The 19,773-nt window shown below is 34.9% G+C and overlaps 2 pseudogenes; both read right to left on the bottom strand.

Moving 5' to 3' along the window:
• Positions 1 to 1,521: 1,521 nt before the first annotated feature.
• Positions 1,522 to 2,442, bottom strand: LOC114084075 (olfactory receptor 4A47-like; annotated as a pseudogene).
• A 10,093-nt stretch (positions 2,443 to 12,535) lies between these two features.
• LOC114093559 (olfactory receptor 4C45-like) lies at positions 12,536 to 13,365 on the bottom strand (annotated as a pseudogene).
• Between the last annotated feature and the right edge of the window lie 6,408 nt (positions 13,366 to 19,773).

Here is a 19,773-nt window from a genome sequence, read left to right as displayed (position 1 = left end):
TAAAAACAAATTGTGATGTATCCCATTATTTCACATTTTAATGGATGTAGCAGTCCATCAGGCTCACCAAAAGAAATTCATTAGCAGTGTTAGAATTTGAAAAGAAAGAAATGCTAGGATCATGAAAATGACCAAAGAATATAGCAGGAAAACCAAGAAAGAAGAAAGAAGCAACACCTAAATTTGAAAAGGAACCACCCAATGAGTATAATCTTTATAAAGTTGATGACATAAAAACAAAGAGAAATGGAAATCCTAATAATTTTGAAACATAACAATCCAACTGTGAATCTCTAGTAAAATAGAACTTATAGGCAAAAAGAACTGCAAAAAATAGTGAACCGCATAGAATAGTAATCATATATTAGTAGTAATAGTAGTATCATCTTTGTTTTTTTTAATTTTTTTTCAGTTCTACTGATATCTGACAAATAAGAATCATGCATGTTTTGGGTTTAAAACATGATTTTTTGATATATGCATACATTGTAAAATGATGACTATAATTAACACACCCATGATGTCACACGACTAAAGTTTTCTTTAATCGTTTTGTGATAGGTCAAAACTTATCAGAAGTATACAATACAGCAAAAGTCATAATAGCTACCATGCTATCAACTCCAGAATTATTTCACTTGTATATGAAACTTGCTGCTCTTGGACCAACATATCTCATTTCCCACTTTCCAGCCATGACAACTTTCATTCTTCTATATGTTTCTGTAAGTGTGAAGATTTAGTGTTCACATATAAATGACATCTTGCAGTATTTGTCTTCTATGTCCAGCTTATATCATTTAGCATAAGATCCACCAAGTTCACCCAGGTTGTGCAAATGATAAGCTCTCTTAACTTGAAGAACCATAGAAACACAGTACTTGCATCTGGGAACAGAACTGGGAGATGCTGGTGAGGAATTCATCCTATCTTTTTTTCATATATATCATCTTGCAAGGGCTCCATTGTAATATACATAGTTATTATTTATCCATATTTGTTTTAAAAACTAAAACTACTGAACTAAAAATATTAATGTAATGCTAGTAAAATAAAATGAAAATAAAACACATATAGCACTTAAACTACTTTAATAGAAAAAAGTATAAAAAATTTAAAAGTGAGAAATGACAACATAGTTACTAAAATACAGTGAAAATTAAATAAATATCGTTGTAATACTATACAAATTTTATTAATAAATAGATTGCATATTTCTATTGACTTCATAGTATATGTGCACCACAAATTCCTAGGTCCCTTGATAAACAAGACACTACAGAATGAAAAATACACTGGGGAAATATGTTATTGTCAGACTTTTAATTTATTCTTAATTAAAGAATATTCTTAGTTATTCTTAATTAAAGAATAAATTAAAAGTCTGACAATAACATTTTTTGCTTAACAAAAATCCCTTATTAAATTAGTATCGGTTTTAAGTTTGAAATGAATAATGTATCCTAAAGAGACAGTTAAATAGTGAAATGTTTCTCTTTGTAGTGGGAGACTCAATGATTCCTACCTTATGTGATTTATTTTCCAAAGTTTCCTCATAGCATTTGTCATTTCTGAGTTTCTCAGGGTATAGATAAAGGGGTTCAACATGGGATTTATGACTGTGTAAAACACAGTCAATGACTTGTCAATGGGGAAAGTCTTCACTGGTCTTGCATACATGAAAATACAGGGGACAAAGAAGAAGACAACCACTGTGATGTGGGAGCCACAGGTGGAGAGAGCTTTCCGCCTTCCCTCCTGACTCAGGTTCTTCAGAGAGTGGAAGATGACAGCATAAGACACGAGTAAGAGCAGAAACACAATAGAGCACATCAACCCTCCATTAGCGATCACTAAGAGGCCAGTGACATAGGTGTCAACACAGACGAGTTGCAATAAGGGGTACATGTCACACATAAAGTGGTCAATGATATTGGGGCCACAAAAAGGAAGCCCATAAATAGGGCCAAGCTGAAATGCAGAGTGCAGAAACCCTCTAGCCTAGGAGACTACCAACAGCACCACACACACCCAAGGCCTCATGATAGCTAAATAATGCAAGGGCTTACAGATGGCCACATAGCGGTCAAAGGCCATCACCAACAGAAGAGAGACCTCTGCTCCACCAAAAAGGTGTTCTGCAAAGAGCTGAAACATACAAAATTTGAAAGATACATTATGTTCCCCTAAGTATAAATTCAATATCAATTTGGGGGAAATGACAGATGAATAAATGATGTCCACAAATGATAAATTAGCAAGAAAGAATTACATTGGTGAGCCCAGAGTCTTACTCAAGTTTACAGTCAAAACAATGAGTCGATTTTCCAGTAGGGTCATTAAATAGAAGAACAAGAATATAACAAAAAGTACTTTCTGCACCTTTGGATTCTGTGTGAGACCCAAGAGGACAAAATATGACACATTGCACCTCTGTTCCATCTATAATGTTATCACTGCTGACTTCAGATATTAAAGCAGTTTACCTGTAAAACAATGAAAAAAATCCTCAGGAGTATTGTAAATTTTTGTTCATCTGATATATATGTGGGCATCTCCTTTGTCACTCTACTTACCTGGATTACCAAGTAAAATAACACACAGTTTGCTGCCCTTAGTAATTTGAAACATAACAATTGTTCAACATTTAAAGAGCAACTTGATAAGTGTCTTGATAAATATAATTATTGATGCTATGCAATAGACTCACAGTGCCAAAATTGCTAAACCAACTGGAATTTGGTAACACATCTCAGAAGCTGTTATTTAGATGAGTTTAAAGGACATGGAGATAACAAGGGGTAATGAAAAGGGAAATCCATGAAAAGATGCATGATGTATAAAGTCACACAGGTGTAATAGCAAAGACTCAAGGTACTTTTCACAGGAAGAATAGATAAAATAAATTATAAAGGAAGACGATGGAACACAAGTCACTGTATCAATGCTAGTGCTGAGACTTTAGAAAATGATGTCCTTCCTCCACTTTCTTTGGCTATCAGGTTCACTGGAAATGTCACCCCCAAGCATCTCAGCATTCACTTTTCCAGGAACATTGTGCTCACAGTGATTCTGTTCTTTAAGACAGATGCCATCTCCACTGCTCTCCTCCTTCCTTGCTGAGCCCTCACCAACATCACCTTCCAGTGTTCACATTTCTACCCACCATCTCTTCAAGGCAACCTGGTTTCATCAAGATTCCCAAACATTTCCCAGCATCTACTCATTAATCAATAAGAAAGTTGGCTTCGAGTTTGGACATTTATTGCAGCAGCACCCACATCCCAGTACCAAAAGCAACACTCATCTACCGTACCTACAGTTGGTTTAACCACAAATGTGTCTCCGAGCCCTGCTGCCAGACACTCAAAATAAAGGTATGGGCAGTGTTCAATCCCTCAGACCAGGAGGGAAGGATCAGCCTTGACTTAAAGATGACTAGATTGTGTTCATGTGCCATTCTCCCTGAATCCAAATTTTCTACTCCAATAAAACATGTTTTACTGGATGGAGACCCAATCTAATAAAGTATTGTTACTGGATTACACTTAAAAACTCTGTATATCCAAATAGAGCCCATATCCAAATGGAGCCCCTTTCTGAGGTCCTGCAGGTAGGTTCTCAACAAACAAATTGCAGGAGTGGTGGCAGTGGGCATGATTAAACCATAATTATTTTATGCAACAATATGAGGTACCAGTATTTACCACAGTCTCAGACAGCTTGCTCTGTCACTGACACCTCCTTCCATGGTTTATTTATACATCCCTCATTTACCTAACCTGTAAATCCTTAAAGCACTCTGATTTTGCCTATTCTCACAATATCAATCCCCTCCTTTCAAAAGTGACGTCTGCAATTACTTAATTGACATCTTCGATTAGAAATTCATTTGGTATTTTCAAAAGTAATTTTTTTTTAATTTTCACAATAAATCTTTTTATTTCTAATCTTTTCTTTTTCTCTACTAATCAAAGTGTACCTCCTTCTGTCTTACATTTCAAGCCAGATTCTGGCAGTGTTCTATATTCCTTTATTCCTCTTATGCTCCTTATTTACACATTCCTTTAGTACCCTTGGCTTTCTATTTAGAATATGTTGTAATTGTTTGTGATCATTGTCACTCCGTCCCCTTACATCCCCAGTGCACTGCAAGAGCCCACTGCCACATTGACCATTTGCTCCTTGACAGATGCTGATTTCAGAGACCAGACATCACAAACTCGGAAGTAATGGAGAGCATTGTACAAAGGATATTTTATATTAAATCTTTCTTCATTTATTTAACAAAAGGTGTTCTTAGAACACTATATCTGGTCACACTGTTTACATGAGGACAACTTCTAGCCATCACAGATTGTCCACTACTCATCAAGGCTCAAGGGTCTACACTGGGCTCCTGTCATCAGAGCACAGAAATTTCCAAGCTACCTGAGGAATTTTCACATTGTGACTTCTACTTTTCCAGATGGAAGCAAAACTCTTGAGGATCTGACATAGTCCCTGACTTCATATTTTAAATTTTTAAATATATTCATACAACTATCTTACAACCTGATCAGCCACATTCTGCCTGCAAAAGTTTTGTCAACATTTTCTTACAAACTTGAAGGATATAATTTCCTCAATAATGAAACATTCACACAATATCAAAGTTTGATTTCTGCTACAGACTATAAATCTTACCCGTAGAAGCTTGTCTGCAGTTTGAAGGAGGAAATTTCACTTCACTAATGAATAGTGAGTAATAGCTCTTCTATCCAGTATGCACACAGAAGAAGAAAACGTGTGTTATTCTTGAAGAATATATTTGAAATGACACATTCATGTTTTTCCACTTTTTAGAGATTCTTCTAAATACTGTATAAAATTACAAAATTACTACTGGCTTTGTAGATGGTATTAAAGGAATTTCCTGGTATATATTAAAAAAAACCTGATATTTTCCATATCAAAATAATTTAGTTAAAATTCAAACAAATAATTTCAACATAGGACTATCATATCTAGCACTTTTAAAAAGGAAAGTTTTCTAGGTTCTTTTATTGTAACGTTAATAAATACCATTTTGTTGTTTAACCTGTCTCCTTTTGTCCTGGTAAGGCCAAATTCTTGTGTTTGGTATATGGATAGAGCATTCCAATGCATTTTCAAATCCATATTTAAGACTAATAAACCATCTCTTTAAATAATTATGTCTGTTACTAACAGAACAGAGCTTCCACCTGACAGGATCAAAGGTAACTAAAGATTTTATGCCATGAACACACATTAAACATGGAACCCTGCAACTGGAACATGTCCAACCTGATCTTTGCTTAATTACACTCACTGGTACTCTCCACATATTTTTCAAGATCATCTATGTGTCAAGATGCAATACGTCAAACACATTAAGTAGAACCACAATGATGTAACAAGGAAAAATATCTTCAGAAACATTACAGGACAAATGGAAATCCAGAATAAAATATCAGACCCATTAGTTTGTTCCAATGTATATAACCTATTATTTATTTCTCTTCTGTGCCAGAGCCATCCTATTTTCCACTTTTCTTCAATTCATTTCTTTTCTCCCTGATAGTATGGGATAGTATATTTTAGAAAGATTTCTGAAGCTTTAGTATCCAGAAATATGTATGTACTTATCCTTTATTCTTAACAAAATTACAAAATTACAGAGCATTAGCTGTGTTTCATATAGTATCTTAGACAGCTATACAATAGTTAATGAAACAGAACGAAAAATAAGAATATGGTCCTTACTGCAACGACATTATCTTTTAATTAGTCCACAAAATAATCATGGTAATAATTTAAAATATGAGTTGTAAGATGTGATTGATATGAATGAGAAAACCAACAGGTCATTGTGTAACAAAAAAAGGAGACACTTTTGAGCAAGGTAATTATATAAGGATCTTTTTAAATGTGGTATTTAAACTGAATTCCAAAGGATGAGAAGTTTCTCCTATGGGTGCAGTGACACATGTGGGGAGATCTAATGTGGAATAGAGCTGGGCAAGATCAAGATGATGAACAGTCATATGTGAAGGGGAATGGAACAATGTGAAGTTTAAAACATGAGCAAGAATCAAACCCTGCAGTGGTATTACAGATATTTCTAAGGAATTTGTATTTCATTTAAAGCTCTTTTCAAATAAAAGTATGGAGGACTTCTAGTTAGTCCAGAAAATATTCCACAAAATATTTACAAACGAAATTTAACAATGTATGGAAAGAATTGGGCATCATGACCAAAGATTTATCTCACTTATGCTAAGGTGGTAAAATTCAAAAATCAATTAGGGACTTCTATCATACCAAAGGATAAAAATAATCACAGAATCATATCGAGATGTGTAGGAAAAGCATTTAATAAAATTAAACACCCCTTCATCATAAGCACAAAATTCCACACCCCTTCATGATAAGCACAAAATTCCACACCCCTTCATCATAAACACATTCTGTAAGCTATAGATAAAATAAAGACTTCCTAAATTTAATAAAGAATATATATGAAACAACAAAAAACTGACATCATCCTTAATATGTATAACCTAGGAGCTTCTCTGCTAAGATCTGAACAAACTGAGGATGTTCTCTTCCACCAGTGCTTTTCAACCTTGTACTGTATGTCTCAGTTAATGTAATAAGAAAGAGAAAGGAAATGAATACTAAGGAAAGAAAGCAAACTGTCTTTGTTTGCTGATGATATTATCTATGCATAAGATTCTACAATGTTCTACAAAACTCTGGAACTGATAAGTGTGATATGGTTTAGATATGAAGTTTCCCCCAGATTCTTATATGTGAACCAATGTAAAAGTGTTTAGAAGTAAAGTGATTGGGTTGTGAGAGTATTTTTCTAATCAGTGCAATAATCTACTGATATGAATTAACTAAGTGGTGTCTGTATAGAGGTAGGGTGTGGTTAGAAATTGTTAATCACTAAGGTATGCCTTCATGGTTTATATTGAATCCTTGCTGAGCTGAGCTCCATTTCTGCTTCCAGATTGCAATGTGCTGAGCTTCTTTTCTTCTTCATATCCCTTCACTATGATGTTCTGCCTCACCTTGAGTCCTGATGGAGTTGGTCATCTATTGACTGAAACCTTTGAAATTGGGAGCACCAAACAAACTTTTTCTCCTCTAAAAATTTTGTTTTTCAGGTCTTTTGGTCATAGCAGTGAAAAGGATGACTAAAACAAAATAATTTGAGTGAAACTATAGTATACAAGATTAATTAGCCAATTACACTTACTTTACTATATTCCAGCAATGAACAAGTTAAAGTTGAAGTTAAGAACACAGTATCAGGGCTGGGGTTGTGGCTCTAGTGGTAGCACGCTCGCCTGGCATGCGCGAGGCCCGGGTTCGATCCTCAGCACCACATACAAACAAAGATGTTGTGTCCGCCAAAAACTAAATATCTATCTATATCTATATCTATATCTATATATATAGATATAGATATATATATATATATAGAGAGAGAGAGAGAGAGAGAGAGAGAGATAAAATTCTCTCTCTCTCTCTAAAAAAAAAAAAAAACAACAAACAAACAAAAAACAGTAGCACTTATTTTAGTACTTCCCAAAGTGAAATGCTTGGATATAGCTCTGACAAAATGTGTCAAGATCTCTATGAGAGAAACTACAATACTCTGATGAACACAGAACTAAGTAAATGAAAAATAATAATATCCCCTGTTCATGCATAGAAAATCTCAACATTGTCAAGGTCAGTTCTTCCCAGCTTGACCTTTTCTCCAATCAAATATTTATGACCTGATTTTATAAATTCTGAGACAGACAAAAAACAGGTAATACCATGCAGAAAGCAAGAACAAAGTTGAACAATGAACACTGTCTGAAATCACGACTTGCTACAAAGCTCTGTAATCAAGACATGCAGTATTGATGAGAGAGTATAGGAGATGATCTCAGAGTAGACAAACATATTTTAGAATATAGGTTGACAGTTTCTCATTTACTAACATGCTTTTTCCATATACTCAAACAATTAGGCTTCCTGGTGTTCATCCAAATGAATTAGAAATTTATACTCACACAGAAACCTGCACAGACATGTTTCCGTCATTCTTGCTCAAAATTGCCAGAACTTAGAAGAAAAAAGATGACATTCAGGAGCTGAATAATAAATCATGGACTCTAACACAATAAAAGATTATTTGTTACTAAACACAAATGATCTACTGAGCCATAGAAAATCACAGAGAAAACTCAATGCCTATTACCCTGTGAAAGAAGCCAGTCTAAAAAGGTTATATATTGAATGTATATGTATTACAAGTATATGACTTTCCAGAAAAGACAAAAACTGTAGATAAAGTAAAAATTTCATTAGTTTTGAGGTACAGCTAATTTTTAATTATTAAACTGTTAGAAGAGTAGCCACACAGTCTGATACAGTGTCTGATGCACAGAAGGGTACTACTATACACTTTTCAGGTTTTTAAATTAGAATATTAAGCCTGCCTGATTCTACTTTTAAAAATAAATATAGAAATGAATAAGAAAGTGAGAAGAAACCAATTTTTACTTTTTAGTTGTTAGAGCCAACAATCCTATCTTTAAAATAACCAAGAGTGAACCTTAATGTTGAGAGCCACAACCAAGTCAAGATGACACCTGGCATTTTGCCAGGAGTGGTTGAGAAGTAACGCCAGAGAGCCATTAAGATGATGATAATTAAGTTAAGCTATGTATAATTATCAAGATAATGACTGATTGCTGTAACTGAATGATGCTGGATTGGGGCAAGCTGTGTATTCAGTTGTGTATGTGAACCTCTGCTGTCCGGCATTAAGGAGGCTCCTGCTACCTAGGGTGCCCTCTACTTTTGAGTTCCTGTTGGTTCTCTCGGAGTTTTGGTGGAGTTCTGGAGAGTTCCCGTTGGGTGATGGCAATAAAGTAGTTCCTGTTTGAACCAACAAGTGGCTCGTGACCCCGGTTATTTGTTCCCAGCCAGACTGCAGCACCTTAATATAAACTAGGAACTTTGGATGATGCCTTTATTGATGAATCAATTGTGAAAGGAACTAATGAGGTGTGGGCATTTGATAGTGTGAGCTATGGTTTAAATGTGATCCCCACACTTCACGTGATAGCAACAATGTAGCACTGTTGAGAGGTGGGACCCTCAAGAGGGGATTAATGATGTGATCTTGATAGTAGGTTAGTTATCACAGGAGTGAGGTCCTAATAAAGTGAGCTCAGCCCTCTCTTGCTGTCTTGTCCTTGCTCTCTCCTGCCCTTCCACATTCTCTATGGGTCTCAACTCCCAGATCATCTCCAGATGTGCGTGCCATGCTTTTGGACTCTCCAGCTGCCAGAGACATGAGCAAATTAATCTCCGTTTGGTATGAATTAATCAGTCTCTGTTATTTTGTTAGAGCAGCAGAAAGTGGACTAAGGCTGTGGGGGAGGCTGCATTACCAGGGACAAAGGTTACATAGGAGGTGTAGGTATTTTATGTTTAAGTTTCTTTGACTCTAGAACTAGTCTAATAATAAATTTATTGTTAAAAAATGTCCCTGAGAGCCAGGCCAAGTGGTGCATGCCTGTAATCCCAGCAGCTCAAGAGGCTAAGGCAGGAGGATCACAAGTTTAAAAATCTCTCTGATTGTGCTCGTGACATATTAACCACAGAAAGGTATTGCACAGTATTTATTCAAGGTAAAAAACAAACCATTCAGTTCACTTAAAGGTGTTTAGTTAGAAAAACTCTGATGAATGTGCACATGGAAACATACAAGGGTATTCATAATGGAATAGTTCACAATAAAACAGAATTCTTCAACAAAATAAATGTTTGCATCTCTACCTACTGATGAAGATTTGTCTGAAAAGTTTAAAACTGAGAGAATAAGTGAGTTAAAAAATGATGCACCTAGTATGTCAGCATTCATGGAAACAGAAACCACTAAACAGTAATATTACCTTGTGTGTGTGTGTGTGTGTGTGTTGATGTTGCAAATACAGGTTCAGTTTTCAAAGAAAGGACTGGGAAAATACTATCAAATTCATAAAGATAGTTTTTTTTTTGTCAAGAGAATAGCAGAGGAGCCCATTACTTTTATTTTTATATCTTAATTTTAAAGAGATAATAATTGTATATATGGTATCATAATAAAAGTGACAAATAAATATAAGAACAGATATCTATAGTACAGAATAGCAGTTTATCGGTGGTAGAAAATGGTGATTTTTTTCCTCCCCTCCTTCAAGATGAAGAAATTCTGAGGATAAGGGCTCCCGAGCTAATTAATTCCTAATGTGCCTACGTATTTAATAGCATCTGTGCTCACTCTGACTTATTCTCCTAGTTGAAGCCGGGCCCTCCATTGTTCCCATCACTCTGTGTCAACAAATTCATTTCAGGACCCCTTTATTTTCAATTATGGCTGTTGTTATAACCTTGATTTCATCTACAAACATGGTGAAGCCTCTGCTAACTTGAAAGATGGAAACTACTTCTGTGGGCATAAATTATTTCTTTGTTTGGCTTATGTTAATTAGCTCAATTTATCCTTTCCATAATTTATATATATTTAAAAATATCATGAAATACACATGACTTATGGTTTCTTCTAAAGCTCTTACTCGATGACTTCAAAGTATCTGACGGTTTCTAAATCTTAGTATTTCATTATGTTCATGATTAGGATTTTTTTTTCTATGATCTAATTTGAGAATGCTATCATTCAGTTCTGTGACACTACTTGTTCTTACAACACTTGTAATTTCCTGTAACAGCTGTTTTCAGAGATTTCTTCTCCTTTGTTAGTGTCTAAAACCCAACTTCAATGTTCAGATATTTTCAGCTTTCACTCTCCAACATATATCAGTTTTATTTCTTTTGCTCCAGTCAATTCTGCTCCCACTTCCTTTTGTAGATAATTGTTCACTAGAAGGAATGGTAGAGATTTAATTGTCAAAATAAAGATTTTGGTAAAAATGCTTTTCGTGTGACCATTAAGTGAAAAGTTTTCTATTGCTGTAGTGGAACTTCTGTTAACCTCTCAAACTCAGGGAGGTAAAAAAGTATATTTGGAGGAATGTACTTTTAAAGATACTTGATACTGTTCTACAGTCTCCTCATGTACAGTTTCTATTCCTCTTTTAAAACAAACCTTAATATGGCTGTAATAAAGAACAGAAAAGGCATCAAGAATATCGCTCTTGATATGTGTCTACACCACAATGAGACCGACAGTGAATATTTGGTAGTTTTGCTCTCATATGTCTTCATAAAAATATAAAAAAATAGATTTTATGAATGCATTGGTATAAAGATGAATATAATCCAAGTTGAATTTGGATTTTATTTATTCTTATTTTCAAGAAATGTAGCAATGCAGGAATTTCTTAAAGTGTCATGGTCTCTTGACCCTGTTCCCAATGTGTCTTGACAAGTATGTCAACCTATCTCCCTGTATGATGTACTGATAAAAATTGATGTGTCCATCGATAAATGGGTGGATAAAGAAAATATGATGTATATGCACATCATAATCATAGGTAATAGTGTATATATATAATGGAATAATATTCAGTCATAAAAAGAATGAATTCTGTTACTTGTAGCAACATGAATTTAACTGGAGGACATTATGTAAGGGAAATAAAAAAGACAAATACTATATGTTCTCACCATCATGAGCTAAAAAAGTTGATCCCAGATAAGTTGCGAGTAGAATAGTGGTCATAAAAAGTCTAGGAAGTATGTGAATGAGGAGAAGGAACAGAAGAAGGTTGAATAATGAGAAGCAAAATGTACTTTCTGATTGTTGAGATATGACATATTCTCCAAAGGCTGCTGTGTCAATGCAGGAATATTCAGAGGTGAAATGATGATGAAAGCTGTCACTTCATCGTAGTTTGGAGGAATGGACTGAGGGATAAGTGTAAGTGGGTGGGGTATGTCTGGAAGAGGTAGGTCACAGGGGAAGCCTTGGAAGGATGTGTCTTCACTGCAGCCGCTTCCTGCCTGCTCTCTCTGCTTCCTAGTTACCATGAATTAAGCAGTGTCCCTCTACCATGCCTTGCACTAGGATGTCCTGCCACATCTTGGGCCCAGAATACTGGATTTGGCTCACCATGAACATAACGTCTAACTATGAGCTCAAATTAAATTTTAATCCCCTAAGTTCTTATCAGGTATTAGAAAGAATAAGTCATAAAATTCTACAGCCCAGGAGGGTGATATTAGATCAAAATTTTGTATATTTTATAAATAATTAGAAAAGAGGATTTTAAATATTGAAATTGTGAAAAAATAATAATGTTTAAGGAGATAGAAATACTAAGTACCCTGATTTGATTGTTGTACATACTATACATGTATTGAACTATCACACTGTACACCATGAATATATACAATTACATGCCAAATAAAATTTTGATGTAGAGAAGATAATTGACCACTCCAATTTTGATCAGTCAAGGAGAATAAAGTTTTATAAAATATCACTCAATATTCTTGCCTAATGCACTACCCACAGGGTTTATTTTTCATCAGGGTTTAACATAGGTGTCACTAGGGTGCAAAACACAGTCACAGCTTTGTCAGTGGGGAAGGAGGCCACAGGTCTGTGGTACAGGTATGAACAAGGTACAAAGAATAAGATGACAACTGTGACATGAGAGGCACAGCGCCCTTCAGAGCTTTGAGACCTCAGGGAGCACAGGATGATGACATAGGAAGCCACCAGCATGGAGAAGATGATCAAACACAGTGACCCACTGTTGGCAGCAATCAGGGGCCCCAAAGTGTGGGTGTCTATGCAGGCCAGCTCCAGGAGAGGAATTAAATCACACATAAAGTGGTCGATGACATTAGGTCCACAGAATGGTAACTGGGCCATAAACAAAATCTGTATCCCTCCATGAATAAACCCCAAGACACCAGTGCCCTCACCAAGAAACCACACACCTGCCGGTTCATGATGGTCATATAGTGCAAGGGCTTACAGATGGCCACATAGCGGTCATAGGCCATGGACATTAACCGGATGATTTAAGCTGCACCGAAAATGTGTTCAGTAAAGAGCTGAGTCATGCAGCCACTGAAGAATATGGTGTTCTTTTCAGAGAACAAGTCAAAGATCATTTTGGACGCTATGGAAGAAGAGTAGAAACCATCTATAATGGACACACAGGACAGAAAGAAGTACATGGGAGACCCGAGGGCTGGGCTGATGAAGATGGTGACAGAGATGAGCATATTACCTGCCAGTGTGATCAAATAGGTCAGTAGAAGCACAGTAAATAAGAGTTTCTGCAGGTGTGGATTTTGGGTCAGGCCCAGCAGGATGGATTCTGTTACATTGCTCATCTTTCCTGTCAAGTTAGTGTTTGTTTGGGGCATATAGTTTATCTGAAAATAAAATCACAATATTTCAAAATGACAATATTTCAAATTTAGTGTTAAAGTACTCCATTGCCTTGTGAGACCTGGTCTCTGCAGTGGATGGAGTTAGAATTTATTTACCTCAGCTCTGTTGCAGGTAGTTGTAAAGAACAGAAGGAGATTAGATTTCTCCCAGTTCATTTGAAAAAAATAGTGATAATACTTCAGAGGTACCATAGGAAAGCAAGGTGTTATTATAAATGTTGACATATGAACTTCTTTCTTCAAAAACCCCCTCAAAGATGGCTTTCCTTCATTGCTGTGGTGAGGACAAATACCATCAATTACAATTATTTCAAAATTATAATTTTCTATGATGTAATTGAATACACATATGAACACAATAAAAGCCAATTATATCCTGTGCCAAGGTGTCAAATCTCTCTGAAACTAAACCAGCTGTGTTTTCCAACCTGTGGTTCCTCTCCATCATACACACAGATAGAAGTAGAGCTGCAGATGGAGTATTTCTTTTTTCTGAATGCCAAAGAATAATATCTATCATAGCCCAATGAGCATGATTCATTCACAAGCACTTCTTGAGTCTCTCTCCACAACAGACTTTCTTTCATGATCCTTCTTTACACATCTTTGGATATAGATATGTTAATTGTGCAAAGTTTTCATATTTCTTAAATAAATACTCCTTTGAGCAAATTTTTATCACAGATAGCATTATTCTCTGAATATTTTTCAAATGAAATTACATGAGATGTGAACTTACCCTGAATTTCTCATTGACAAGAGAAATGCTAAGGTTATATAAGATAATAAAATTTTCATTTTTATTATAAAATCAATCAGGCAAAGTGAACTCGCAATTTTCATTGCTATATGGCAGAAATTTTTACTATGTACAAAAAAAATCTTTTTAAAAAAAATTTTTTTCTAGCCATGCATTTGCAAGAGTAAGCCCATGTTTTTACAAAACATCACATGCTATTTTATTCTTTTTTTTTCAATCTTTATTTTTATGTGGTGCTGAGAATCGAACACAGTGCCTCATATGTGCTGAGTGCTCTATCACTTGAGCTGCCAACCCCAGCCCCACACTATTTTATTCTCAGTTCACTTTCCTTTTTTTCTCAATCCCTGACAAAATTCCATAATCACATAGCTAAAAATTTCCGGACACAGAAGTCAGCATCATGATAGCTTGCCTTCAATAATAATGAGGATACATATCTCTAGTTTTCAGGAAATCTCAGTCCCTGAGTTGTTTTCCTTCTATTCATGGTCCTATGGATGATAACTACAGTTATTAATTATTATTAGCAGATTGAATATACACATTCTAGTTTTAAAGTGGCAATATGGAAAAAATGAAAAGGGGAAAAACTTCAAGTCATTTTAAACATAAATGTACCAATTCAATTAATTTAGTGAGGCATAAATATTAACTATAATGTTTTAAAAGTGGCTGTAGTCATTCTTAGCAGGATCTTGTTTGGCAAAAATACAAGTGTTTTCTATTGATATTTTCTTGTAATTGTGTCCAAATATATTTTTATAGCAAAATATTAAATTTCTAGTCAGGTATGTAACTATATAAATAACTTCAGAAGAGGTGAAAAACTGGCTAAATCAAGCTGATCTGCTTAAAACTTTGAAAAAATATATTCAGCTTCCACTGACCTTGGTCTGTTGCTTATGAATTCCTCTGTCTGGAGACAGCACTGTCACTTCTTTCTCCTTCTGTGGGCAAATGCAACAGAGCTTCCAATGGACTCCATCAGCTCACTAGGGGGACGCTGGAATGGTGGAACCATTCTCCAATTGCAGTTCATTTGGTTTAATTGTCAGTCTGCATTTACGCTGAAAAACAAACCATTTCAGTTGGTATACATTGATAGCTCTAGTACGTCATCCCTACTCATTTTCTTGGTTTTCTGTGAAAATAACAATTAATCTTCTATGTGTAATATTTCAGAAAAAATATTTTCAGGAATTTTGAACTATATTCAATTCAAATTAAAAATGAAAGGAGCACAGCCCAATTATCCAAATCAAGAAAAGTCATTATATTCAACAACAAAACAAATAAGTGAATTCACTTGGTTGAACATTGTTTTCTCCATAAATTTGGCCAAACATTTACTTCCTAAGAGATTAGGAGCAATGTGGAGAGAAGATTCCTTTCATCCTAACTCAAGTTCTCCTTTTATCCCTTTTACTCTAGAAAACCATTCAGCTCAGGAATGGGAGCTCACAAACAAATCTCCATCTTGTTAATCATCTTTGCTCACAGACCCTTTGTTATAATCCTTTCTTCATGGACTGTAGAGAAATGTTTAAATTGATTTCCACAGAATGCAGGGGTTGGTAATGTTTGACCTCTCCTGTACCCAGAGGAACTGTAATTGGCTCTGAATAAATATTTTCCAAGGCAACAGCCAAAATCCTTTGCTTACTTCCACTTGGTGCCACAAACATCATTAGTGGCTAGTTTTAGAAAGGCACTTCAGATGGGGTTAAAGGTATGTCCAGGCTACACTTTATAGATTTTATTTTATTTATTTTTTATTTTTATTTGTTTATTTATTTATTTATTTTTGCTAATTGTGACCTTGTGAGCATGGCCTAGTTAATAATTTGATTGTAGGCCTAGAAACCAGAGAATGGATTTTTCTCTGAATAATGAATGGTGTCAAAGGCATAGTTGCTCTAAAGGCTGGAACTGCCAGTGGTCAAAGCTGTGTCTGAGTGTGTTGTAGATTGTTCATTCTTCTTAATGACTGACTGAAAAAGATTCAGATGGCAGGATTCCCAGCTGTCAATGATTGCATAATTTAAGAACATGTATGAAGACATAAATGGTGTGACTCTACTTTGTGTACAACCAGAGATATGAAAAATTGTGCTCTATATGTGTAATATGAATTGTAATGCATTGTGCTTTCATATATAACAAATTAAAAAATTTTTAAAAGTCATGCAGGTATTAACTTTTTTCAATGTGGTTGCCTATGTGATATAGGTTCATGGTCACTTCAGGGGCATGCCTCTTTTCCTTTCACTCTAAGAGAGAAAATACTGAGACTCAGGTAATATGCTTCCAAAAATAGATATTGAAAATGTCACAGTCACTTGAACACTATGGATAAAGATAGAGCACTCTGGAAATAGACCATGCCATTATATTGTCTCCTGCAACTTCTGAGGTGATGAAGAAAGGCTGCATCCTTACCTGGAAACACCTTTTTTGCTATTAGCCTTTAAACCACAGCGAGGCACTCCTGAAATCCAGGACAGAAAAGGAAAGAGGAGCTATCACCTCTGTGCTCTCAGTATTCATCAGTTTATTACCTTTGTTTGCCCCCAATCTCACTTTTAGTCCTCCTCCCCATTTTTTTTTAAGTTGTGGTTTTATCCAGACATGTTTGTGAATGTCTGTTTTCCCAGAGATTCTGGAGGCTAAGGTAATGGATCTCATGTACCAGCCCAGCCTCAGCCACCTGGTAAAACTCTTGTCACAAAATAAGAATGAAAAAATATTGGAGACATTTCTCAATGATATAACATCACTGGGTTCAATCCCAAGTACAAAAATATTGTGCACATACACACACACCGTAAAATGCTAAATGGACCATTTTAAGTGTTAAGTTCAGTGGCATTAAGTACATTCACATTGTTGTACCACCATTGTCACCATGGATTTACAAAAATTTTCACATTCTCAAAGATACTCCTTTCTCATTAAATAGTTATTTCATTTTTCATATTTTTATTGGTACATTATAGTTGTATATAATGATGAGATTCATTATTAAAACTTTGTTCATGCAAGTGATATAAAAATATAATTCAGCCAATATCCTTACCCAGCATTTCCCCTTTCCTCCCTTCCTTCCTTCTGTGGTCCTTTTCCTCTAGTCAACAGATCTCCTTGAGTTTTTATCAGATCCCTTCCCTTTAGTGTACTTCCTTCTCTCTGGCTTTTACATGTGAGAGAATGCATATGACCCTTGACTTTCTGAATTTAGCTTACTTTGCTTAACACAATGTTCTTCAGGTCCATCCATTTTTTCTGCAAATGTTATAATTTCATCCTCCTTATGACTGAATAAAACTCCATTGAAATAGTTACTTTCATTAGCTCTTTTCCCTAAGTCCCTGGTAAACATTATACTACTCTATGCCTGTGTGGATTTGACCATTCTACTTCCTAGAGGTGGGATAATATTGTGTATATCTCACCGTGTGTGTGTGTCCGTGTGTTTGTAAGTTGCTAAGGATTGAACCTGGAGCCCTGGGCTTATTAGGCAGTGCTCTACTACTGAGCAACACCCCATAACCTTTGTGTATGTTTTCTTTCAGGTAGTGAGATGCTTTCAAAGTTAATCTGTTGGAGCTTCTGGCAACTTAACATGTTTTGAGATTTAATTAATCATAAAAATTTTCTGATAAATACGAGACATTCCTTTATCAAACAACTTCATGGCTCATTTCTATCAAACATTTAAAGAAGAACTAATACCCGTTCTTCTCAAACACTTATAAAATTTTAAAAAGTATATTTCAAAACTCAATTTTTGAGGCCCTATCAGTCTCATACCAAAAATCAGAAAAGGACATCACCCAATAAGTAAATAAATAAATAACAGTTGATACCTGTGATGAACAAAGACATAAATTAATCAACTACATGTTACCAATGTAAGTCTAACGACACATTAAAAATTATTAATCATGGCCACATGAGTTAATTGCAGGGATGCAAGATGGTTTGACATATGAAAATCAATAAAAAATCCACACCATCTTTTTTTTAAAAAAAATATTTATTTATTTATTTAGGTGTAGATGGACACCACACAATCCTTTTATTTTTATGTGGTGCTGAGGATCGAACAGGGGTCCTGCTACTGCTAGGCGAGCACTCTACCGCTGAGCCACAATCCCAGTCCAATCCACACCATCTTAATAGAATAAATGGGAAAAATATACAGATCATTTGACTACATGCAGAAAAACATAATTCTTATAAATTATTGTCCCTTTCATGATGAAAAGTTTCAATAAATTAGATATAGAAGGGATGTACCTCAATGAAAATATACCAAATCAACACCTAACATCATATTAAATGGTGAAAAGTACAAAGTTTTATATTTAAGATCTTGAATGAGACAATGAAGACCCCTTTCTCCAATTTTTTTTTCCAATGCAATACTGGAAATCCTATTCAGAGGAAGTAGTAAAGAGGAAACAAGAAAAGAAATAAAGGCATCCAGCCTAGATAGGAGGAAGCCAAACAGTCATTGTTTACAAATGGGTGGATCTTGTATATGAAAAACCCTAAATAACACATAAAAAGCAACATCTTAGGACAAAATCAACATATAGATATCAGTAATGTTTATGTATAGTAACATCAAATTATCTGAAATAGAAATCAACAGAACTTTTAAAGGCCCAATAGCCACATATGCCTAGGAACAAATTTAATCAAGGAGGTGAAAGATCTCTACAATGAAAACTATAAAGCACTGGCAAAACAATGTGAAGAAGACACAAATAAACAGAAATACATCCCATGTTCATGTATTAGAAGAATTAATTTTGTTAAAGATCTGTACTATCCAAAGCAAACTACAAACTGAATACAACCCTATTAAAATATCAGTAACATTTTCACACATCTAGTACACTACCCTAAAATCTGTATGGAATCACAGTGGGCCATGCATAGCCAAAGCAATCTTGAACAAAAGCTCAAACCATACTACAAACCCATAGAAACCCGAAACAGCATGGTACTGGCATAAAAGCAGATACATATACCAATGGGACAAAAAAGGGAGCTCAGAAATAAATCCACAAATCTACACTCAACTAACTTTTGACAAAATGTGCCAAAAATACACAATGGAAAACGACAATTTTCAATAAATAATACTGAAAAAAAATGGACATGCACTTGCTGAAGAAAAAAATTAGTTCTTATTTTATACCATATATAACATTCAACCCAAAAGTAATTAAAAACTTAAATATAAGATATTAAACTATAAATCTAATGGAAGCTAATGTAGAGGAACGGATTCAATCAACAGAGAAAAAAGATAAACTATAGAAAGAAAAATAATATTTGAAAACTTACATCTAATTGAAGTGCTACTATCCAAAACAATGGAGGAACTCAAATAGCTTATATAAACCAATTAAGATATGAACAAGAACCTAAATAATCTTTTCAGTTGACCAACAGGTATATTAGAAAATTCTGGACATCTTAATCATCAGGGAAATGCATTTTCAGACCACAATGAATCCCTCACCCCAGTTAAAATAACTTTATAACAAAAGGAAATAAAAATCACTATGTTG

Source organism: Marmota flaviventris, chromosome 9 (assembly GCF_047511675.1).
Source record: "Marmota flaviventris isolate mMarFla1 chromosome 9, mMarFla1.hap1, whole genome shotgun sequence".
Lineage (NCBI taxonomy): Eukaryota > Metazoa > Chordata > Mammalia > Rodentia > Sciuridae > Marmota > Marmota flaviventris.
Note: the sequence above shows the minus strand (reverse complement) of the source record. Positions and strands in the feature narration are given on the sequence as shown.